General features: G+C 37.9%; 1 protein-coding gene across 5 annotated transcripts in view; it reads right to left on the reverse strand.

Moving 5' to 3' along the window:
- Positions 1 to 26,438, reverse strand: part of DENND4A (DENN domain containing 4A) — a 134,969-nt gene extending 108,531 nt beyond the window's left edge. For 4 of the 5 annotated variants that reach the window (XM_081227615.1, XM_081227612.1, XM_081227613.1 and 1 more), the window contains exons 1-2: positions 26,300 to 26,438; positions 302 to 380 (exon numbers count right to left, since the gene is read on the reverse strand). The gene's annotated coding sequence lies outside the window, so the exon portion shown is untranslated. The remainder of the gene's footprint in view (positions 1 to 301; positions 381 to 26,299) is intronic. The other variant, XM_081227614.1, reaches the window with a different exon arrangement.
- Positions 26,439 to 26,782: the final 344 nt, after the last annotated feature.

The raw sequence follows: 26,782 nt of genomic DNA on the forward strand, positions 1-26,782 counted from the left end.
TACTTAAGGAGACCCAGCTAGTTAGTGCTAGAGCCTGGACAAGAACTCAAGTCCCTCAAACCAGTATTCTTTATATTTGGAGATGCTGTTTCTAATAAATGGTGTTCAGTTAATACTGACCCAGGGCATGCTTAAAACATCTCCTTTCAGTAAGTTATTTTGTGTCACTTGTTACTCATAATTGTTACTTGGTGAATATATGCCTAATTCTTATTAAGAGATCTGGTAAATTAACATTTCACTGTGTTTATACAGAAAACAGCTAATAAAAACAAATCGAAATAAAAAAAAAACTACTTACACATTACTGAAAGTCTCTCTTTGAAAATGATGCCAGATCTCAATTTGTGAATTCTGCACGCCTTGGAGTTTGAGAAATACTGTGTTAAAAAGAATAAGAATTAAGCTTAAATTAATTCCAATCAAATATTTCCCCCTAAGATGCCTGTGGATACTTAAAAGTCCTGTTAACAATGATAATTTTCAAACAAAATGGTTGCATATATTGTTTTCATATGGTTAAAGAGTCAACAAGTAATTTTCATATACCAGCTCCTCCAGAAAACACGTTTCAGTCCAGAATAGATATATACTTAAAAAAAAAAAAGCAACTAAGGGGGACAAAGAGAGAAAACAAAAAAATAAGTAAGGGCACAAAAGACTAAACGTGTACAGGAACAAGGAGAAAGAAAAACATGCCTATTTCTTAGGCATTATGTATAGTATCTCATTCCTAGAAGAAAAATATAAGCACGAGCACAAGAGGAAGAAACCACAGCTTTATCCAATACTGAATATCTACTAATAATGGGGAAATAGCAACAACAGCAGACACCAGATTTACCTAACTTGGTTGGTCCTTGGTGTGTGTCTGGGAAGTAGGAGAGGAGTGGGGAAAGGGCCAAAATCATTTGAGTCAAGATTTGATTAAAGTGTCTTAGAATGGAATGGAGGGTGAAAAGAATGAATGAGAAGTAACATACGTACAATCTTGTTACATTTTAGATTGCTAAAAATGGTTAAAATAGATATATATGTTTTAAAAACTAGGATACCACTCCATCTCAGATTCACTGAGTATTTTCAGTCAGTAAATATGGAGTGGTACATATATTTTTCAAATATTTCTAAAATCTTATTGCTGACAGGCAGCAAAGAAACAATGTAAATATTGACCTGCTGAAACATTTTTTAAATTCACCATCAGATTATCATAAAAATGTTCTAGGTGAAATACTCTATGTATGTAAAAACACTTGCAAATTTTGAAAACTACAGCTCCTATTTTATTGATAGAATATCAGGCTTGTTTTGATGCAATCATGAATTGTGAATGTAGTATATAACCAATTCCAAATAAATTTTCTGCTACACTGAGTTTCTTAATATAGTACAAACGTTTTGTTTTTGACCATGACTCTATGCTCCACTAAACTTAATATTTGTTTGTTACTCAATAAACAAAGCAATGGGGCTTCCCTGGTGGCACAGTGGTTAAGAATCTGCCTGCCAATGCAGGAGACACAGGTTCGAGCCCTGGTCCGGGAAGATCCCACATGCCACAAAGCAACTAAGCCTGTGCACCACAACTGCTGAGCCTACACTCTAGAGCCCGCGAGCCACAACTACTGAGCCCACGAGCCACAACTGCTGAAGCCCACATGCCTAGAGCCCGTGCTCCACAAGAGAAGCCACCGCAGTGAGAAGCCCAAGCACTGCAATGAAGAGTAGCTCCTGCTCGCCGCAACTAGAGGAAGCCTGCGTGCAGCAACAAAGACCCAACGCAGCCAAAAATAAATAAATAAAATAAATAAATTTATTTAAAAAAAAAGCATTTTGTTCAATGTTGAAAGTTTTAGATTTACAGCAGCATTCACAATATGAAATGTTTCCTGACAGTATGAACTTCCAAAACCTTTACTTTGATTCTATGAATTGTATGAAAAAATTGACCCATTATTAGAATTAACTGATTTCCCAGTACACAGAAGATGAGACTGATATAAAACTGGCATCACTTAAGTGTTTACAAAGTTCTTCTGTTAATGGAGACAACACATCACAGCTACTGCTTCACTTTCCATACATGCATAAGAAAACTTGCAATAAAAAATGCGTAAAATCTATTTAGCAGAGCATCCTTTGATGTAAATGGAAAGTCATGCTCCTCAAAGTGATATGTCAGTGTGCTTCCTGCAGCTATATATGTTAAATTATCTTTCAGCACAGACCCCTTTAAATTGCTATTATCTTATAATTGAACTTTTGAAATAATTATAGATTCACATTCAGTTGAAAAAAATAATAGAGATCTGGTATACTTTTTACTCAGTTTCTCCCAATTGTAACATCTTGCAAAATTATAGTACAATCACAGTAGGGATATTGACATTGATGCAATTCCCCTATCTTATTCTGTTTTCCCCAATTTTACTTGTATTCACATGTGTATATGTGTTTGTGTGTGTGTGTGTGTGTGTACTTAGTTCTATACAATTTTATTACGTGTTGCTTCATGTACTTATCACCAAAGTCAGGATACAGAACAGTTCCATCACAAGGATCCTTAGTGCTGACCTTTTATTTTTTATTTAATTATTTATTTAAAATATTTATTTATTTGGCTGTGCCAGGTCTTAGTTGTGGCATACAGGATCTTTGTTGCCGCATGCAGGATCTTCATTGCAGCATGTGGGATCTTTTTTAGTTGTGGCATGCAGGATCTAATTCCCTGACCAGGAATCGAACCGGGGCCCCCCAGTATTGGGAGTGCACAGTCTTAACCACTGGACCACCAGGGAAGTCCCAGTGTTGACCTTTTATAAGTACGCCCACTTCCCTCCTGTCCTCCCCCGACTGTCCCTAATCCCTGTGGAGTGGTATATTTTTACCAGAGAGCACATAGGGCCAATGAAAGGAAAAGACAACTCTCTAAAAGCAATACCCCCTTACAACATAGGTGCAGAAACAAACCAGAGAAGAAAGCATATACGTGTGGAAAGACTTGCTGGTCACATTCACTCAGCCATCTGGAACATTACATTTGAATATGATTATACAAACATAAATGCACAGACATATGTATGCACGCAAAGATAGGGACAGAGAGTGATCATCTACTAAATCACAATAAAAATCAATCCCCTTGGTTCTGAAATAAATTTTCCTATCATGAATAAATTCCAGACTGGAATCAAGAGGACAACATAAAGTAATGCTACAGAACAACTACAGTGGGGATTCCTACATGTATAAGAAAATAAAAATGAGTCTTTTACTGTGTTCAGAGGTAAACTTGCCCCTCCCCCAGAAATTAGGTTTGAACTAAGGTAGCAGGGACTTCCCCAGTGGTCCAGTGGTTAAGACTCTGAGCTTCTAATGCAGAGGGAGCAGGTTCGATCCCTGGTCGGGGAACTAAGAGTCCACATGCTGTGAGGCGTGGCCACCAGAAAAAAACAAAAACAAAAACCCTGTAAAACTGATGTTTTAAAAAATAAAGAAAATAAAATAGCTGGTATTCCCTTGAGAATATGGATCTGGTGTAGAAAGAACAGGAACAGACTGGAAATAACTGAAGGTTAATATGCAGATACCTCTTGCCTCTCCAGACAGACTATAAACAATTCAAAGGCAGGAACCCTGTCTTTTATTTCTTTTGATTCCTCACATAAATTATAGGAGTTATAAATACATGGTAGGTGTATAAATATTTATTAAATGAATGAGGTCAGCACAGTAGGAAAAACATGTGAAAGTTAAGACACCACAGAATCATAGGATTGTAGAGCTAGGAGGCTCCTTGGAGATTTAGCTTCAATCCTTTTTATAAATGAAGAAATTGAGGCATAAACATTAAACAGCTTGCCTAAGACCAAATACATCAATTTATGACTCAACTCTCATGGCTTTTAATTTGGAGTTCTTCTATACCATACTTCAATTCAAGAATGAAAGAGAAGAAAGTAAGTCCTTGGGGAGCCCTGTGTGTTAATTCATGAACGTGGGCTTTGATGGACAAAAAAAGTTAACAGGTAAGTGGGAGAAGTTAAACTGACTGAAGAGAGTGGGGCAATTGGCAGGTAAGAAAAAGAATGAATGACTAAAAATCAGAGAAAAGAGTAAAACAGAAAATGAAAGAAGTTGAACAAAGAGATATGGCAAGAAAAGTAATAAAAAAAGATGAGTAAAAAAAATAGTGCAGAAATGGGATGGAGAAAAGTGAGAAATGGTTAGAGAGGTATGGGGAAATTGTATCCGGAGAATTTTTTTTAATTAATTAGTTTATTTATTTTAGGCTGCGTTAGGTCTTCATTGCTGCACGAGGGTTTTCTCTAGTTGTGGCGAGTGGGGGTTACTCTTCATTGCGGTGTGTGGGCTTCTCTTTGCGGTGGCTTCTCTTGTTGTGGAGCATGGGCTCTAGGCACGCAGGCTTCAGCAGTTGTGGCTTGTGGGCTCAGTAGTTGTGGCTCACAGGCTCTAGAGCGCAGGCTTAGTAGTTGTGGCACACTGGCTTAGTTGCTCTGCGGCACGTGGGATCTTCCCAAACCAGGGCTCGAAACTGTGTCCCCTGCGTTGGCAGGCAGATTCTTTTTTTTTTTTTTTTTTTTTTGCGGTACGCAGGCCTCTCGCTGTTGCGGCCTCTCCCGTTGCGGAAAACAGGCTCCAGACACGCAGGCCCAGTGGCCATGGCTCACGGGGCTAGCCACTCCGTGGCATGTGGGATCCTCCCAGACTGGGGCATGAACCCATGTCCCCTGCATCGGCCGGTGGACTCTAAACCACTGCGCCACCAGGGAAGCCCTGGCAGGCAGATTCTTAACCACTGCGTCACCAGGGAAGCCCTGGAGAATTTTTAATGCTATTTACATTCTTTTTAAATAAAGAAACTATTAGATTTATCATTCCTATAAACAATTCCCTATAAACAACTACCAGTCTCATACTGAAAATCTGTTCATATTCAATACTATATATGAAATGCAAATATATGATGCTTACCAGTCTAGAGTGAGAGGGAAGTCTCATTTTAAATTTTGTCTCTTGCACCATCTTTTTTTTTTTTACTTAATTTCCCATATGAATAACACTCTCACATCGCAAAGTTCTTGCCTCCTCTTTGAATTATCATAAACATTTTTTAATGTGTTGATAGGAGTTAACTTTTTTTTTAGTATTTATTTTTATGTATTTATTTTTTTGGCTGTGTTGGGTCTTAGTTGTGGCATGTGGGACCTTTGTTGCAGCATGCAGGTTTCTCTCTAGTTGTGGTGCACGGGCTCCAGAGTGCACAGGCTCAGCAGTTGTGGTACGCAAGCCCTCTAGTTGTGGCACTCGGGCTCCAGAGTGTGTGGGCTCAGTTGCCCCGTGGCATGTGGGATCCTAGTTCCCTGACCAGGGATTGAACCCATGCCCCCTTCATTGGAAGATGGATTCTTAACCACTGGACCACCAGGGAAGTCCCCTGAATCATCATAAACATTTGTTAGCTGGTATCTAAAATGAATTGTTGCCACCAATGGGATGTTACCAAAAGCTTCTCTTAAACATAAAATATCTGGTTTTTCTTCTCCATTTCATGGTTACTCGAAATAATACTCACTGGGGTGATTAAAAATACATTTTCAGAAGACAAGTAATCTAAAATTCAGCTATATTAACATATAATACAAATGAGATTCATTGATTAAAAATATCACCTTTCTTGAAAAGTAGATATCAAGATTTATAGTTCTCTCATTTGGTTAATGTTAACATTTCACTTTCTTAACTATTTCATTTCACCACCTATTTAAATATAGTACTTTAAGCCTTTTAAAGGCTTAAAATCCACTTTTCCCCACAAACTGTAACAAGTAACATATTTATTTGTTAATAAGCACCTGAAAAAAACTTTGAGAATTAATACTTGAAAACAACTTTGAGACATCTGTTATTCTCCCACTTAATAATGACTGATAGAATTTTTTAATCTGTAGGACTTACTAGATGATCAAAGACTACAAACAAATAGTTCATACACAAGAAAACCCAAATACTTGGAAGAATTGATAGCCTTGCAAATAATTACAGAAATTAAACTTCAAGGTTTTACATCATGTCCAGTAAATTAACAAATATGAAAAAAAAATCAAACCCAATGCTGTAGTGCTGTAAAGAAATAAGCACACTTAAAAACTGTCAGTGGGGGACTTTCCTGGTGGTCCAGTGATTAAGACTCCTCACTCCCAACACAGGGGGCCCGGCTGGTCAGGGAACTAAAATAAACATTTAAAAAAATTGTTGGGACCTCCCTGGTGGTGCAGTGGGTAAGACTCTATGCTTCCAGTGCAGGGGACCCGAGTTTGATCCCTGGTCAGGGAACTAGATCCCACATGCATGTCACAACTGAGAGTTTGCTTGCCGCAACTAAGAATTCCGCATGCCGCAATGAAGATCCCACATGTCGCAACTAAGACCTGGTGCAGCCCAAATAAATAAATAAATAAACAAATAAATAAATAAATACTTAACAAAAAATTGCTAATGGCAGCGTGAATTAGAAGAATTTTTCTGAAAAGTAATCCATCAGTACTTAAAACTAATGGTACTCTTATTAACTAATTCTATTTTGGTGAAACATCTCAAGAAAATATATATATTTTTTAGTCAAACTATTGGTCTAGATTATTTATAACCATACCTCCTTAAAGATTCATAGAAGTTTTAGAGTATAAAAGGTAGAAAGGTAAATATGACTTGCCCAAAATAGCACAGTTCATCACTAGCAGAGCAGGGCCTAAAACTCCTTATCCCAGGTCTCTTGCTACTACATACCATGTAGACTATTCCACAGAAGCCTGAAACAATGACCCAGATTTGACAAAGATAAAGCAGATCAGGTTGGTGAGGCTAGATGACACATTGCTCCTTCTAAACATTCTGATGGCCAGGACCAGCCTTAGATACACTTCTATTCTTTAAACTCCCTTAACCTTCTTTCACCAATCAAACCAAACTTCAGGACCTTCTCTTTCTTCTTATTCCCGGGAAAATTTTTAGTTCCACTAACTGCTGCTCACTTTCAAATTTATATCACCAACCATGACTCTCTACTGAGATCCAAAATGCCTGCATGATATCTCTACCTGCACATCTAATAGCAAAAACAGAACTATTTCTCTGGCATATCTCCACCTTTAGACCTAAACCTATTTCTCTGCCCACACACATACTTAGACTCTATAAATTCAGCAGGAAAGGCATAAATTTGAACCTGGGACTGCCTGTACATATTATCAGTCGAGGTAGTTGACAGTCTCAAGTGAATATGGGCTCCAGAAAAGAAAAAAATAAACACTGCAGGAATACAAAAGAGGGGTGAAAGAAAAAAAAGGCCAAGAACAGAACAACCTATCCCAGAGGAAACAGAATTTTTGGTCCGGATCAAACATATTTCTTAAATAAGCAGGACAAACATCTTCAGGAAACTAAAGTAGGATATTAGGAAAATAATAAGGAATAATGAAGAACCAACTACAGATATTGGGTATTAAAAATAAAATAATTGAAATTCTAAGTCAGATAGGTTAAATAACAAAATGAATATAAATATAGTTGAATATTATATTTGATATGAGGGAAAAAATGAATATAGTTGAAAATAAAATCAGTGAGTAGATGATCAGAATGAGATATTAAGAAGGTATAAAGCAATTGAAAATATATATTATAAAAGTTAAAAAATATGGAGGCTTAAAAGAATAAGAAGACAACCCACAGACAAAGGAAATATTTGCAAAAGATGTATCTGATATAGGACTGTTATCCAAAATATATAAAGAACACTTGAAACTTGACAATAAGAAAATTAACCACCCATAAAAAATGGGCAAAAGACCTGAACAGATACCTCCCTAAAGAAGATATACAGATGGCAAGTAAACATATGAAAAGATGCTCCACATCATATATCATTAGGGAAATGCAAAGTAAAATAACAATGAGAAATCACCACACTCCTATTAGAATGGCCCAAATGCAGGACACTGACAACACCAAATAATCCAAGAATCTGGGGTGGCAGGAACTCTCACTCATTGCTGGTGGGAATGCAAGATGAATCATATAGTCACTGTGGGAGACAGTTTGGCAGTTTCTTGCAAAACTAAGCATACTCTTACCGTATGACCCATCAATCACACTTCCTAGTATTTACCCAAATGAGTTGGAAACACGTCCACACAAAAACCTGCACACGACGTTTACAACAGCTTTATTCATAACTGCCACACTTGAAAGGAACTAAAATGTTCTTCAGTAGGTGAATGGATAAATTAACTGTGGTACATCCAGACAATGGAATATTATTCAGTTCTATGATGAAATGAGCTAGCAAGCCATGAAAAGACATGGAAGAACTTTACATGCATATTACCAAGTGAAAAAAGCCAATCTAAAAGGGCTTTATACTATATAATTTCAACTATATCACATTCTGGAAAAGACAAAACTATGAAAACAGTAAAAAGATCAGCAGTTGCCAGCAAGTTAGGAAGAAGGGATAAATAGTCTAGTAAGCACAGAGGATTTTTAAGGCAGTGAAACTATTCTGTATGATACTACAATGGCAGATATGTTATACATTTGTCAAAAACCACAGAATGTACAACACAAAGAAGGAACCCTAATATAAACTATGGACTTTGGTGATAACGATGTGTCAGTGTAGGTTCATGGATTATAACAAATGTACCACTGGTGTGGGACGTTGACAGTGGAGGAAGCTGTGTTTGTGTGGTGGCAGCACTATATGGAAACTCTCTGTAATTTCTGCTCAATTTTGCTGTGAATCTAAAACTGCTCTAAAAAATAAAGTGTATTTAAAAGGAAAAAAAATAAAAGAATTAGTTTTGAACACATACGGAGGCTAGGAAAAACAGAGCCAATATCTAAATAATAGGGCTTTCAGAATGTGAGAAAAAAACAGAGATAAGGAAATACTTGAGAAATAATGACCAATAATTTCCAAGAATTAAAGATATAAGATGTCCGTTTGGTATAACAGGTAAGAAAAAAATACCTAGACACCTTATAAGGAACTCTTAGAACATCTCAAAGAAAAAAATTCTAAAAATTCCCAGAAAGAAAAAGTAGTTCACCTACCCAAAAAAAATCTGACTCCAGACTTCCAATTAGTAAGGTAATGGAGTAATATTTTTTAAATGTTGTAAAAAATGAAGTTTAGGGGGCTTCCCTGGTGGCGCAGTGGTTGAGAGTCCGCCTGCCGATGCAGGGGACACGGGTTCGTGCCCCTATCCCGGAGGATCCCACATGCCGTGGAGCGGCTGGGCCCGCGAGCCATGGCCGCGGGGCCTGTGTGTCCGGAGCCTGTGCTCCGCAACGGGAGAAGGCCACAGCAGTGAGAGGCCCGCGTACAGCAAAAAAAAAAAAAAAAAAAAAAAAAAAAAAAATGAAGTTTAATATATGGTTAAACTATTATTTAAATACAAGGATGGGGCTTCCCTGGTGGCGCAGTGGTTGGGAGACCGCCTGCCGATGTGGGGGGCGCGGGTTCGTGCCCCGGTCCAGGAGGATCCCACATGCCGTGGAGCGGCTGGGCCCGTGAGCCATGGCCGCTGAGCCTGCGCGTCTGGAGCCTGTGCTCCGCAATGGGAGAGGCCACAACAGTGAGAGGCCTGCATACTGCAAAAAAAAAAAAAAAAAAAAAAGAACCTTATATTGGATGGGTAAGATGGCTTAGGAAATAAAAACTTGTTTTTTGCAAGCAGAAACATTTCTCTGACGGACCTCTCTAAAATATTAGTTTGTTGTTGTTTTGTTTCAATTATGTCATTGCTGAATACAACTATACAAACACTATAAGAAGAGAAGTCAAGTGCTCTGAAATCAGTTTGGCCAAGCTCAAATCCTAGCTCCAGGTAGTGTTAGATTATCATACGAGCAAATAAACATGTGCTTAGGTTATGGCAAAAAAGTGCACCAAGAAAAGTTTAATTCAAATAATTTTATTTAAATAATTTCACAATAAGGGATCATCATTTTAAGAAATCAGAACTTTGCTGATTTTGCTTATATTTATTTGATGTTTTGGAAATGATTTTGTTCTGAATTATAGAAGTAGCATCATAATCACTTCGAGACTTGATGATGTAAAGGTTTAGAGACAGGAAATTATGACTCTGATTCTCTCAATCATTCATCTAATAAACATTTACCAAATGTTTATTGAAAAGGACATGCGTCAGAGTTTTATTTTTGACCATTCAGCATCTGAACTCCTTTACTATATTTAAAAAATCTGCCACTGTGTGTGTCTTGGAAGGAAGGTAAGCCCTAGATAGAGTCAACCATGGAAGCCAAAAAGACCAGATACTTGCTTTGCTATTTAGGAACCAGGCACATAGATTGGTCAGTTAGATGCTTTCATGCAGAATTTGACTCTAGAGCTAAAGTTGCAGAGACAGTTTAAAATTCATTCTTAGGGCAGTGACATACAGTACCCAGAGGCAGTGTCCCAGCAATGGCATCCAGCATCCTGTGGAGGAGTCAAAGGTATCTTAAACAAAAAGGACATTTCTGTGGCATTCCTTTGGCTATGGTCTAGCCCTGAGGTTGATTGGTTGGTTTCCTCTTTGTTCTCAGAGTCTGGTTCTCCAGTCTTTCAGTCATTTCTGTAAGCTAACTACTATCCTTCCAATAAATTCTTTTTAACCAGAGTTGATTTCTGTAGTTTGCAAACAAGAATCCCAAAATGGCAACCTTACCATATGCCAGGCTCTGTACCAGGCACTGGGAACACAAAGACAAATAATTTATGTATGGCCTTGCCTTACATGAGTTTAATAGAGACAAACAAGTAAACAAACAATCACTGTAAGAGATAAGACTATAACAGAAGTAATCACAGAAAGCACAAGAAGGACACACAGTTTAGGCTTCAGGAGTCAGAAAAGAAAGAGTTATCATCTAAATCTTGAAATATGAGTAGGGTAATAGAGGAGAGATGGAAGGGCATTCCAAACAAAAGGAGCAACAAATAAGAGGCATATGGCCTTTTCTTTGCTCATCACTTCCTTCCTACACAGTATCAGAAGCATAGTTGAAGGATAAAAGTGACAAAAGGCAGACTGATAGATTTGTGAAAGGGGATGAGAAACAGTTACAATTTGTGACCTGGGTGACAATGGTGGTATTTTTGAGCTTGCTACAGGAAAACAACCTCATACATGAAACACACACACTCACCATCACCACTCCCACCACCACAAAGCTGGCCACAACTATCTTTTCTCTCCTTCCCACCTATCTCAGTCACTTCTCAGAACAGTCAACTATGGACCTCTGGATTTGGGGTTTTTTGGGTTTTTTGTTTTTTGGGTGGTTGGTTATCTGTGACAGCTGTGGAACAGGAGTCATGAATGGGTGGATAAAGCAATTGAAAAGAGACGTAAAGGCATTAATCAACTGATCAGAGTAGTGAAGCAAAAAGCATTCTGCCAACTGCTCACACTCCTTTTGCTTAAAGGTAGGTACGACTCTATAGGAGAAAAAAACTGATGTAAAGTATTTTACAAAATAATTGTGTGTGTAATTTCAGTACTGACATAGATCAGTTTTAGAGACTTATCTTTTAAAATTATACTAGGCTTATGCTATGTATTGTTTTCACTGTTTACTTTTATAAAAACTGTGATATTCATAAGTTTTATAAGCCCTTGCATTTTCAGTCATCCACTGTATGGAGTTTTATGCTTGAACAGGAAAAAAAAAACCATAAAAGTAAACTAACCAACCAACCAGTATTAGAAAAATTTGATAAAGGAGCCTGAAAGCAAATGATCAGTGAAGACTCATTTTCAAAAGTGACATCACAGTTACAAACAAAATGATGAGTATTCTAAAATCTATAATCCTCCTTTGGAAAAAGAAGTACGCACTATCATGTGAAGGACAGATATGAAAAAATAAGTTTTCATTTTAGCTTCAGTAAATTGAATGATGTAAAATTCACTTCAGTCATACCAAACTCCACACCACCTTTGTAAATTCAGTTCTTTCTGCCAGAATGCCCGTTCAAATGGCCAGCTCCCGTGTAATATTTGAGACATGCTCTTTGAAGCCCTTCCTGATCCCCTTCCCTAGAAGAGATTGTCATTCTCTTTCCTTATACTTTAAGACCATCCTGTATATACCTCTATTACGATTATCACATTAACACTGTAATCATTTCTTTGAACATCTACTCTTCTCAACTAGATTAGGAATTCTTTGAGAGTAGGCAATGTTACATCTCTAGCTCTGTAAATATGTTTTAGCACAGTCCCTAAAAAAGGACAGGCAGTCAGTAAACGCTTGTTAAATAGAAAATGACATGATGTATTAATAATAATATTAATATAAGATTATTTGTGTTCATGAAATAGCATGATTCAAACTTCAAATTCTATATGCAGAAGCTAAAAAATCCGCTCTTATTTGAAAACGGGAGATATTTTTATAGTTTTCAGAATAACCACCTATGGACTGGTGATGAAATAATTTAAGTTCTTTACTACTACATAAAGCTAATGAGTGGTCTCCTTTTTATTTAAAAAGAAACTTAATTTTATTTCATGTTATTTAGTATTCCTTTGCAATCACCACCTTTTACGGTATCTATGCAGCCTACCGACATACCTCTCCCCTGAGAGTTGTATGCCCTGTATGCACTCCCCTATCATAGAAATGGTGCCTGAAAAGTTCTCTAAAACCTTGATTTCATCTGCCATAGCTGATTGGACCAGACATAGACATTTGCCTCAAGCTGGATTTTTTTCCAGGGTTTAGCATGGGATCACAGAACCATGAGTGAATATTAAGAATTTAAGAGTTAGAGGACTTGTTCGGCCATGCGCAGTGGTAAAAGACAACATGCAGAGAGAGAAAAACGAAGTAGACAAGTAGGGAGAAGCAGAAGAGATAATGCTGCCCCAGGGTGGGGAGAAAACAGCTGCCTGAGTTACTGATGAGTTTCCAGTTCCTGGTTCCCCTCCCCCTCATGAAGCCTGGTTGTACTTCTACCTTCAAAGTACAGTACTGTGAAATCCCCAGTATCCTTGCCATCAACACTAATTCCCCTTTTTGAATAAATTAGTTTGAATTTCATTTCTAATACTCACAAACAAAAGAAATTTGATTTTAAAAACCTCAAAAAAGAAAAGGTCAAGTAGGAATATAAAAATGTCAGTTAACCAGAGGAGGAAAAAAAAACCCTTGTTAAAAAATGGCTGTTACATTGTTATCTCCAGGCATTTCTCAGCATAAGAAAATGAAAAATATTCACCAACCATAACAGGTTCAAACAACAACCTATAAATCCAACTTCAGCATAGTTGTGAGTCAGTATGAAAAAAATTATATTTCAAAGTTCAGGGGAAAAAAGAGAGATTAAAGAATAGGGAGTATCTCAGAGCTTATTAGAACAAATTATTTTATAAAGAGAAATAATACCACTTACTACAATTTTGACCAAAAAGGGGGTGGGAATATGTCTTTTCTCGTGATAACAGCCACTCCTATCTAACAAGCCTAAGTATCATTATACCGTTTTCCCCATCCATCTATACGCTTTTCTCATACAAGCATGCCACTTCAGAGTCCTCAACTAAAATGCTCAGTGGCAGAAGACAGTGACCTTTAAAAAAAAGGAAGCATTTCCCAACAGCACAGTCATTCTATGGCATTAGTTTCTAAAAAAAGACTGATCTATTAGGTTTTCCATTTTTCTCTGAAATTAGTTTATTAGTAAGAAGTTTCCTTTGGCAACTCAGACTTTAAAAAAAAACTAGTTTCTTTAGTATTTTCAAAGGGATAATGAAGAAGAATGAATACTGATAACTTCTGTTCAAAACAGACGTTTATAAGAAAAACTGACTAGTTTCACATAATCAAGATTTAGCAAGACTGGGAAAATCTACAAATGTAGCAGCAAGTTCAGAGATAAAAACAAACAAACCAAAACAAACAGTACTTCTATCAAATTTGCCAAGATTATATAGACAGTTCTGGTGTTCAGAAAAAAATGAGACATTAAAGTAAAAGGAAAGGCTTATGAAAAATTGATCGGTGATTGCCATAAAAAAGATTTTAAGTAAACAAGTCCCAATTGTTTACAATAATGGAAGAAGGCAGAGGCATCGATCATTTTTAATGACTTATATTGCCTCCAGACTGTGTTTACTGAAATTACATTTGATTATGAGTGTCCAATATTCTCAGAATTTATTTTAAGCCAAGGAGTGAAGGGATAATGTGCAAGGTTTGACTCTGAAGTGGGAATTTTTCCAGTTTCCCCATTCTACCCCGTTGTTCAATCTTTCTCTGCAACATACTTCAGTTTATCTCCCAAATTAATAAAAAGCACAATATCAGCAGAGCTATCACCCTCACACCTTAATCCATAATAGGAAAGGCTGGTTAATGCTACAGGATAGGCTATATGAAGACTAAGCATAAATAAAGGGCATTCCTAGAGTTTAAACAGTGTTATTAATAAGAAAAGTGTACAGGAATTAAAAAAACTAATTAAGTAGAACAATTAAGAAATGCTAATCATCACTAATGCCAATTTCAAATTTGTGACAGAACACCAAATGCTGGAGCTGCAAGAAAGACTAATGGTTAGCTCGCCAAGACATTCTCAAAAGCTAGGAATTTGTCTTTCATTTTAAAACCCAGGATTAGTTGGTTTGCTTATTCATTCTCTAATTCTAGGACAGTGGGGGGACTCGAATACATAAATTAAAACATTCCAAGGGCAGCAATGGCTATAACACATTATTTACTGAACACTAAGTGCCAGGCACTGTTCTAAATGCTTTACCTGCATTAACAAATTTAAGCTTCACAGCAATCTTATGAAGACATCATTATCTTCATTTTACAAGGGAAGAAACTGAGGTACAGGGAGAGAGCACAGATAGTCAAATAGCAAAGTCAGGTTTGCTAATCCCAGACAGTTTGGGTCCAGAGGAACTACTTTATACTGCCTCTCCAATACTAAAATAATTCATTCAACAAATTCTTAACTGAGTGTCTTCTCTTGTGCCAGACACTGTTCTAGTTGCTTGAGACATAACACAGTTACTAACAGATTATTTCAGAGGGAACTTGACAATCCAGACAAGAGTATGGGTCTGACAACCCACAAAATGGGAGAAAAAATTTGCAAACGAAGCAATCGACAAGGGATTAATCTCCAAAATATACAAACAGCTCATGCAGCTCTATGTCAAAAAACCAAACAACCCAATCAAAAAATGGGCAGAAGATCTAAATAGACATTTCTCCAAAAATGACATACAGATGGCCAAAAAGCACATGAAAAGATGCTCACATTGCTCATTATCAGGGAAATGCAAATCAAAACTACAATGTGGTATCACCTCACATGGGTCAGAGTAGCCATCATCAAAATATCTACAAACAATAAATGCTGGAGAAGGTGTACAGAAAAGGGATCCCTCCCACACTGTTGGGAATGTAAATTGGTACGACCATTATGGAGAACAGTATGGAGATTCCTTAAAAAACCAAAAATAGAACTACCATATGATCCAGCAATCCCATTCCTGGGCATATATCTGGAGAAAACCATAATTCAAAAAGATACTAGCACCCCAATGTTCACAGCAGCACTATTTACAATAGCCAAGACATGGAAGCAACCTAAATGTCCATTGACAGATGAACAGGATAAAGAATATGTACTACTTATATACAATGGAATACTACTCAGCCATATAAAAATAATTGAAATAATGCCATTTGCAGCAATATGGATGGACCTAGAGATTATCATACTAAGTGAAGTCAGACAGAGAAAGACAAATATCATATGATATCACTTAGATGTGGAACCTAAAACAAATGATACAAATGAACTTATTTACAAAAGAGAAACAGAGTCACAGATATAGAAAATAAACTTATGGTTACCAGGGGGAAAAGGGGGGAAGGGATAAATTGGGAGATTGGGATTGACATATACACACTACTGTATATAAAATACATAACTTGGACTTCCCTGGTGGCACAGTGATTAACAATTCACCTGCCAATGCAGGGGACACGGGTTCGATCCCTGGTCCAGGAAGATGCCACATGCTGCGGAGCAGCTAAGCCCATGAGCCATGACTACTGAGCCTGCGCTCTAGGGCCCGCATGTCGCAACTACTGAAGCCCGTGTGCCTAGAGCCCGAGCTCCACAACAAGAGAAGCCACCGCAATGAGAAGCCCATGCACCGCAATGAAGAGTAGCCCTCGCTCGCCACAACTAGAGAAAGCCACGTGCAGCAATGAAGACCCAATGCAGCCAAAAATAAATTAAAAAAAAAATTTTTAATAAAAATAAAATAGATAACTAATAAGGACTACTGTATAGCACAGGGACCTCTACACTCAATATTCTGTGATGACCTATGTGGGAAAAGAATCTAAAGAAGAGTGGATATACGTATATGTATAACTGATTCACTTTGCTGTACAGCAGAAATTAATAAACATTGTAAATCAACTATACTCCAATAAAAATTTTTTTTAAAAGTATGGGTCTGAAAAGGCTTTCTGGAGGAGATAAAGCCTATGCTGAGTCTTAAAAGATGCAAAGGAGTTAGGCAAAAAGAAAAGGGAAGAAGTAAATGAAGTCATTCCAAGGAGATGGACTACATAAGCAATGGTCAACAGTTCAGAACTAGCATGTACATTCAAGGAATCTTCAAAAAGTAGTTTTTTATGGCTAGAGTGGAAAATGGAAAGCAGAAATTATGAGTTAAGATAGAGAACCAGTCCCAAATCATGATGAGGCTTAATGACCTGATAAAGAGTTCAGACTTTATTCAGTTGACAATGGGGTGTTAAAGAAGAATTTTCTAACTGTGTTTTAGACTTACCAGTCCGGCAATTCTGATGTGAGTATTACAGACATAAAAATGAAGACAGGAAAACCAGTGAGAAGGTAAGGAAGTAGTTCCTAATAAGGCAGTGGCTGGAACAGGGATACTAGGGAAATGGCCGATTCAAGAAATATTCAGATGGCAAAATCAGCAGAATGAATAGTAAATGAATGTATGTGAGGAGAGAGAAAGAGGGAGGAAACATGAAAGACTCCAAAGTTCCTTGAATGATGAAGTCAATAGTCCACATGTCTTTGAAAAACAACAAATCAAAGAAAAACTTTAGATAGGTAAATAAGTTCAGTTTGGACAAAAGGAGTTTAAAGTGAAGATACATAAGCAGTTAGATAAGACAATCTCTGATGCTTTGAATACTAATGCTGGAAAAACAGCTTGGTGGGTGATTGGTAGATACACGGTAACTGAAACCACAGGGATAACTACGACTTGCTTACTGTAAAGGCTGAGAAGGGCAACTGGCTAACCCTGGGACCACCACTTCTTTTGGGACAGGCAGAGGAAGGCAAGCCCTCAAAGGGAATGAGCAACACAATGAGAAGCTCCAGGATAAACAGAAGAGGGCGGCAGGGTGGAAGTCAAGGGGTTGAGTTTCTTGAGAAAATGGCCAACAGTATTATTGTCATTGGTTACTTTAGCAAGAGCAAGTTTAGTGACATAAGAAGTAGAAATTAGACTGCAGTGGGATAAAGAGTAAATGGGAGAGAAAAGACGTAATTTCAGCCAATGCAGATTACTGTATCAATTTTCTCATCTATAAAATTGAGGTAATGGGTTATTTTGAGCACTAAATGACTTACTACATGTAACCTCACCTGTAAGTAACGCTACAGGCCCTCATGCTCACTGCACGTAGCCACACTGGGTGTCTTTCTGTTCTCATCTCAAACTCCTTTTCATGGGAAGGCTTTGCACTTGATATTCTCCCATAAGAATCACTCTTTCCTCAGCTCTTCACATAACTGGCTCTTTCTCATCTGTCAAATATCATCTCCTGAGAGGACTTCCGTAAGAAGTACCCTAAGGACGCTCTCAGTCATTCTCTCACATCATCATGTTTTACTTCCTCTGTAACTCTTACAACACTTTGAACATTTCTTATTTAGAGGTAATATAGCAAAGTGATTGTTAGTGTAGGCTCCACAATCAGACTGGCAACATACGAATTCCAGCTCTGCCATTTACTAGCTATGTGACTGTGATCAAGTTGCTAAATCTCTCAGTGTCTTAATTTCCTCATCTTTAAAAGGGGCAAAATAATAAAGTACTTACCTCACAGACTTCTTGAGGGAATTAAATGAGTTAATCCATATAAAATTACTATAAGAATACAGGTAAATTCTGAGCACTCAAATATTATATTTGTTTACTTGCAAGGATCTTAATGCTCCACTAAACAGCATTTCTCAAAGTGTACTATGAAAAATATTTGAAGCTGTAATAACTGTAAGTCCAAATCATAAATATATCAACCAATAACCAAATGACAGAGTAGTATTCTGACTAAACCTCAGGAAGTTTTACTTTCAGAAAAGGGTTTTTTTTTTTTTTGGCCACGTAAGTCAGAGAGAAAGAAAACCATACAGAGCTAAGGCTCTGTAATTAGTAAGGGAAATTTTTTGATAAGTTTTATATATATAATTACTTGTAATTTAGACCAGCCTATAAGAAGTAAAATTAAAATATGGAGGACAGAGAAAAAAAGGTTCTGAAAGGTCCTGGCCTAAGTAACTTTGGAAAATAGTGTTTTGACTGGGAACTCTAAATGACAAAAGGATTTTAAAAAAAAGATAAAACTTCTTTAGTTGTTAAAGTCATTTCTCACTGGGATATGGTTAACAATTATGAAACTGTGCATGTATAATGAGACTGAACAAACAAGTAAGTGGACTGCGGATGATGAGAACCAGGTTTCTCATTTCTGGAGAGTAAGGTTACAGATAAGCATGGGGGTAAGGATAGAATGAATCATGTGGTACTGAAGCAGAGTCAAAGATATCAGTATGAACTCATGTTTAGCTTCATTTAGATTCAGATGGACATATAGGTAAAAAAAGTTATATATCTGTATACATGTGTTAGTATACATACATATATTTCCTAGGTCTGTACACTGAGGTCTAAAAGCAATGATATCCCAACAGCAATGAGCATACCCAGTACCCAAATCTTGGTTTCTAATATCCTTCTCTAATAAAAGTAACCAAGGATCCTTGAAGAAATGGTTGATTATAGGGCTGGGGCAGGGAATATAAAAGATTAGCCTGGAGCATCTTGTAGTGCCAGAAAGTATGGAAGTGCTCAAAAAACAAAACAATGGTTTATGTCCTGTTGGTCACAGGAACCAACCTGAAAGAGGTGGAACAACTTGAGCAACAAAATAAGGTAGTATAGGAGTATAACCCAAATTTAGAAATAAATATACATAAGTCCATATTGATATAAATGACTAAATAAATGGAGGAGAAAAGGAAAATCTCCCTTAAAGAAGAATCCCAAATAATTTTGTAGATACTCACCCGTCGAGGAGTTAGAGCTTAACTTCCTACCCACTGAATACGGTCTGCACTTAGTAACTTATTTCCAAAAAGCAGCATATAGGAAAACTTTACAGTAGAGAAACCTGGCAAACACTACCTCAGCCAGGTGATCAAGGTTAAAAATATCAGTGATAAGTCATATTGATGGTATGTACCCTTGATACGATATAATGAGAACAGCATTTTATCTCTGCAGTCATCCTCCCCAAAACCCATAACCCTAGTCTAACTATGAGAAGAACATCAGACAAACCCAAATTGAAGGACATGCTACAAAATCTCTGACCCATACTCCTCAAAACTGTCAAGGTCATCAAAAGCAAGGAAAATCTGAAAAGCTGTCACAGACCAGAGGAGCCAAAGGAAACATAATGACTAAATGTAGTGTGGTATTCTGGATGGGATCCTGGAACTGAAAAAGGACATTAGGTGAAAACTAATGAAATCTGAATGAAGTATGGACTTTAGTTAATAGTAATGTTCCAGTGTTGGCTCCTTAGTTGTGACAAATGTAAAACAGAAGTGTCGGATATTAGCAATAGGGGAAACTGGGTGCAGGGGATGTGGTAACTCCCTGAAACTTTTCTGTAAATGTAAAACTATCCTAAAATTAAAAGTTTATTTAAATAAATTAATAATAATAGTAACAATATCAGGGAAGTTATTGCCTTAACCAGACTGACTTTAGTCCTTTAAGTAATGTATAGAGGGTTGGACAAAAACAGAAACAGTTAGTACTATGCAAAACAATCTCAACACTGATGAACAATTTATAATATTGTATATGTAAGTGCCTAAAGTCATTTCATATGTGCATATTTTTATTCCTTAGTTGATAAGCACTTTAGGAGCAGAAAACTCTCCTCTAAGCAGGAAGCCACTCAAATTTTAGACTAAAACAAAACTGTGGTACTAATTATTATTAATAAAAATTCCACCTGGTTTTTGAAGTCCATAAAATTTAAATAGTTTTAGTTAAAATATATACACAGTACATTACTGAAACATTTTCTCATAGTTTCAGAGGGAGAGAAATATAACTATACATATTTTAAGAAAGTACATTGGGAAGTTCACTAATAACAATATACTATAATGTAAAATTCACAATAACTTGGTTCCATAATGGTCACTGTTCAAGAGATTTGGAAACTCCAAAAATAAAAAGAACACTTCACTAACGTTTGTAACTATCTTGAACATATTTAAAAACCAAAAAACCTATTACAAAAAAGTCTAACAGAAAATGTGTAAAGGATATAGGCAAATTACTGAAGAGTTAACCAAAAATGCCCATATAATGCTGCGGAGCAACTAAGCCCGTGCGCCCCAACTACTGAGACTGTGCTCAAGAGTCCCCAAGCCACAAATACTGAGCCCGCATGCCTAGAGACTGTGCTCCGCAACGAGAGGCCACCGCAATAAGAAGCCCGTGCACCGCAACGAAGAGTAGCCCCCGCTCACTGCAACTAGAGAAAGCCCGCGTGCAGCAACAAAGACCCAAAAGCAGTAAAAAAAAAAAAAAAAAAAAAGCCCATATATAAGAAAATATGAAGGGAAATAAAAATAGAACACAAATGAAATGCCATTTCACACCAATCAGATTAGAAAAATCCAAGAGTCTGACAACACCAACTGCTGGTAAATATATGGAGAAATAGAAATTGTTTGTCAGTATCCTATAAACACCCTGTAAAGGGGAAAAAGAGTATATCCTAAGACCCAACAATTTGACAATCAGGTATATGAGCTGGAGAAACTCTGGCATGTTGCTTGAGGAGATGCAAGGATTTCATGAGGCACTATTTATAACAGATAAAAAATGAAAGCAATCTAAATGCTTATCAATAGAAGAAATGACAAATTGTAGTATATTTATTCAATGGAACACTACAAATCAGTAAAAAACAAATGAACTAGACCTATAGTGCCAACAAGAATTGAGGGGAAAAAAAGTAAAATAAAGAAAACAAGTTTCAAAATGTGTATACCATGACACAATCATATTAATAGCTGGTTAAATTTACCAGCACACTTAAAAAAAAAAAGTGCCAGGCACAGTTTTAAGCAGCTTATATAAATAAACTCATTTACTTTTTACAACAACCTTATGTGGCAGACATTTCTATTATCCGGATTTGATAGATGAGGACAATGAGGCACGGAAAAAATTTAAAACGTGCCTGAGGTCACAAAACTATTAAGTAACAGAGTCAAGATTCAAACCTAGGGAGTTATGGCTCCAAAGTCCACACTCTTCAAAAGCATCCAAAGCAATGTCATGTACTACTCAAATACATACAATTTATTAAAAGGTAAATTGGAAGGATACACATCAAATTTATCACAACAATTGCCAGGGAGGGGATGTAAGGAGAGAAGGAAAGAGGATGAAATTGGGGAGAACAAAAGTGGCTTTAACTTCATCAGCAATGTTCAAGTAAAATATAAAGTTCTACACTGCTCTTTTAGAATTCAGTGTAATATCGATGACATACATGGTTCTTTTATATTAAATGCACATCTCAAGCAAAAATGAAAAAAATGTCAAAGTTTTGTATGGTATGTGCATTGTTCACTACTTTTTGTAACTTTCTGTATTTTTTAAACTTTTCAAAAACAAAATGTCTCCTCTATAAAACAATATTATAACAAAAATAAAAAGAGTGACATCCCTGGTGGCGCAGTGGTTAAGAGTCTGCCTGCCAATGCAGGCGACACTAATTTGAGCCCTGGTCCAGGAAGATCCCACATGCTGCGGAGCAGTTAAGCCCCTGCGCCACAACTACTGTGCCTGCGCTCTAGAGCCTGCAAGCCACAACTACTGAGCCCATGTGCCACAACTACTGAAGCCCGCGTGCCATTGCAATGAGAAGCCCGCGCACCACAACGAAGAGTAGCCCCCGCTTGCCGCCAACTAGAGAAAGCTCACGCACAGCAATGAAGACCCAACACAGCCAAAAATAAATAAATAAACAAACAAATAATTTTTAAAAAAATAAAAAGAAATTTCCAATCTCCATATTTCAGGTTTTATTTGGAAATGCAAACAGCTAAACTGTGAGTTTATGTATGTATATAGACTTTAACATACATATGGAAAATGCATTTTTACAGTGCTCAAAAGAGATATACTAGAAGTATATCAGAAACAGTATATCTTACTTTACATTTTGATGACTCACTCTTCTCAGTGAAAATGAAGTATATATAGCACTAGCAAGAAAACTCCCTTGATACCTTTCTACCTCTTTTTTCTGCTGCTTTCTATTTGTTGGTGGTTTTTAAAAGAAGGAAGCAAGAAGAAAGTACCAAGAAACTGTCACATACTTTAAAAAATACCAACAGCCATAGATGAACATATATGCAGCCCTTCTGAACTTAAGATTCCCCCACATACAATCAAGTAATGTTCCAAAAATTTATTTGTAAATTGGTTGTCTGGAACTCAGAACATACTTTACCATAAAGAAAGTTAAAAGAGGATGTGAGCACCAGGAAAAAGATACTGCCTGAGGTGCCAGGGCATGAGCAGTGGGACAGAAAAAGCAGAGTATACAATATGCACTGATGAACCAAGAAGAAAAGAAAGGTTCTCTACCAGAGTTTGAGGTTAGAAACTACGTTTCATTCATGCACCTTTGTATACTCAGTGACTAGCAAAGTACCTGGCACCTCATAAACATTCACAAACCGCTGACTGGTGAGGTAATGAGGAAAAGACTTGAGTCAAGCAGTCCATCAATAGGTGGCACTGGCAACACAGAACAGTTAGGGTGTAAGACACAAACAGAAAAGAATTTGGAGAGTAACGCTGTACATTAATAGGAGCATCCACATATGGAAAACTATTACCAGGCTGGTGCTGGTAGCTAGGAGAATGCCTTCACCTGTATTATTGGCTGTTTCCATTATTGTGTATATTGCATAAGCACCGTATTTTCAGTTAGTTTGGCTAATAATGAATCATAAGGTAGTTTCTCTGTTGGGGCAGTGGTTATGTGGTATTTTCAGGATTTTCTCCTATGACTCTTGAAAATATTTTAATGTCATTTTAGTGATTATTAGAGTAATACTATTCAGAAGACAGAACAAAGTACAAACACTAAAATAGAAGTTACCTATAATCCTATCATCCAGAGATAATGTCTTTTAATATTTTATGTACTTCCTGCCAATCATTTTGCCATATATGTGATATATTATAAGTAATAACATAGTAATTCCTTATATTCTGATTTTTATCTCAAGATTATATTGTGCTTTCTCATGTTAGTAAATATTTTTTTAAATATGACTTTTAATAACTGCATTTGCCACATAGATTAACCATCATTAATTTCACTAATCCTCTATTATATGGCATTTTAACATTACAAATTTTTCACTATTACAGTAACAACTATATAAATTAATCCTTTCTTATGTATAAAGTTCTACACTGTTATTGTAGAATACAAAGTGGTAATTATGATACACAGTAATAAGTAATAAAGTAATAAGTAATAATAAGTAATAAAGCATGGAGTGCTTGACTTCCCCCAACTCACAAATTCTACAGAGCAATAATCAGTAGGACACTGAACAAACAAACAAGAAAGGAAGAAATTTTATCAAGTTTTCTTCATTATTTTCTTCTACACCTTGTAGGAAGGAGGAAAAAGTCCTTAAAGGTAAGTCTCTGATATCAGAGAGGACAAGAACAGCAAGTCAATCTTCCTGCTACAGCCACTTCTGTTTTCCACTTAGAATAAGGAGCCATCAATTTAAATAGGAATAAACAAGATTTATAATATATCAAACAACTCTGTTTGTACTGGTGCTTAAATCTAGGTTTTCATAGTAAGTAGACTGCTTCGAAAAATTCTGCAAACAGAAAAGATAATGTAACTAATATATCACTCAGTGAGAACACAGTTTTCTTTTACAATTCCTCCATGATTTTTATTATTTTTTGAATGAATTAGAAAATGTCATGTACTCTATTTCTTCCTTCTTATAGCCTCCCAATTATTCCAAATTTTATTCAAGCTGCCACAAATAGGTCAACAGTTCCAGGAGCTTAAGAATCAATAACTATTTAAGCCAGTGGTAATTCATGTGGAAAAGTTCAGAACAAATCATCATCAGCTTCCTGGCTCTCTTGCACAATCAGAAAATTTATATCGCTTCACCAATTTTCAAAAGTGTAAATTTGTGTACATAAATTTAAAACTCAGGCCAAATTTTACTTACATTTATTCCCAGTACTGGGCTGCTGTCAAGATCAATTACATTCTTATAAAACCCACAATGAAGTTAAGTCTATGTTTAATCATTCAGAAAAAGAAAATTATGTAACATATAGTATGTACAATAATGACGATGATGATAATATATACTATTCTGGACTCCTACTGAGAGCTGCAGTTCAAAGGGAGAATGTGAAAATGAGGTAAAAGTTACCAAAAATGTTTAATTCTGGCCAAAACAAAACAAAGTTCCCGTAAAAGCGGCCAAATACAATCTTTGTTTCATTATAAGTTCAAACGGGGTTCAAATAGCTCAGAAATTATGTATACTTAGGTTTTCAAAGGTTGAAATCCCAGTATCTACTCTAAACATAAAACTGTATAACTTGCCCAAGAGTCCTTACTTATTACCCAATCTTAGGTCCCCCGGAGACTACTTTTTACAATAATCTCAAATGTACTACAATAGATTAGTGTAACCTGGGTTACGCTGTTTACAGGTGTCTCCGCCTCCTTCCCCCGAGAGAAGAGGTAGACTAGGGCAAGCAGAAAATAGAAAGAGACCATATACACCAAACAACAGCTTGTAATCTTGTAAAATTGCTTCTTTTAAACTTGGACTATTATTTTCATTAACGGATAATATTTTAAAGAATAACATATTCACGTAGCAATACAATTTCTGCCCTCACGGGTCTCTAGCTAGCTGACACGCGTTTTCTCCGCAGATAAATACATGCCTGTTGACTGATGCCTATCCTGCTGCTGCAAACAAGAAATAACTGTCCTGTAAGACAAAAACCCTTCTCTAAGGCTCCAGGCGTAACCATACGTTTGAATTAAAAGCACACTAGAACAATAACAAAAATCTTCCAGCACATGTCAATTAAAAGTACGATAATGAAAAGCTGTCGCTGCGACCCAGTTTTAGGTCACAAGCTTTTTTTCCCTCCTCCCCCCAAGAAAGCGGTAAACTTCAAAGGGAACAGTGGCGACCAGTAATTGTTTACCCTCTCCCGCCCCCGCCCCCCCAAAAAAGACTGGGAAAAAAACCCAAACTGGACAAGTTGGACGTTGAGCAGGTTCACGCTGGCCGGAGTAGGCTAGGCAGACCTCCGGGAGGAAAATCGGGCCTCTGGGGGCCCGCCAGGATCCAGCTGCCGCCTGTTTAAAACAGCGAGCAGGTGGGATTCCGGGAGGCCACCTCCGTCTTACGTAACGGGCTTGTCAAAATCCCAGCTCCAGGACCTCCCCTCTCACCGCCCCCGCCCCCACCCCCAGCTCCCAACAAGAGCCCCAGGCCAGCCCGGAATAGAAAATCCGGAATGAAAACACAGGAGTCCCCCCAGCATCCGACGCAGAGGCGCGGGTGCTACTCTCAGCACCGCCGCGCCATCCGGAGCAGACCCAGCTCTCGGAGGACGGCCAGGCTCCGAGAAATCCCCGGGCGGAGGTCGCGGCCATCCACGCCACATCTCCGAGCCCAGCCGGCCCCGCTCCCGTGCCCGCGGCTGACACCGCTCCGGGCAGTGACAGCTCCACATGCCACCGCTGTCCGCGCTGCCGCCCCCACACTCACCTCACCGCTGGCTCCCTCGCGAGCAGCTGGTCGAGCTTGGAGAGAGGTGCCGCGTCCACTCACCAGCGGCGGCGGGACACGAGAGGCTGAATGCCGCGGGGCTCAGAACCCGCTTAGCTCATCCCCAGCCCGGCGCTCCGCCCTGCGCGGCACCCCCGCCCGCCCGCCCAGGCCTGCCGTCTCAGTCAGACGGGACTCCCCCTCCCCTCGCGGCCGCCGCTGCCTCCGCCTCCTTCTCTGGTTCCAGCCGCCGCGGCCGCCGCCGCTGCGACCGGCGCCATCTTGTCAGTGACGGAGTTGGCGGAGGCGGGGATCGCGGCCTGTGAGCGCCAATAGAGGGCCTGCCCCGAGGGGGCAGGACAGGGACAGGTTGAGGGTCGCGGAGTCCTAGCGCCAGATAGTGCTATGGGCGTAGTAGGTGGGCGGAGCTGAGGGGCGTTCTCTTTTGACGCGCGGTAGAGTTAGGGAAGTGCGCCGTGGTTC

The sequence above is a fragment of the Mesoplodon bidens genome (genome assembly GCF_964165515.1).
Source record: "Mesoplodon bidens genome assembly, chromosome: 3".
NCBI lineage: Eukaryota > Metazoa > Chordata > Mammalia > Artiodactyla > Ziphiidae > Mesoplodon > Mesoplodon bidens.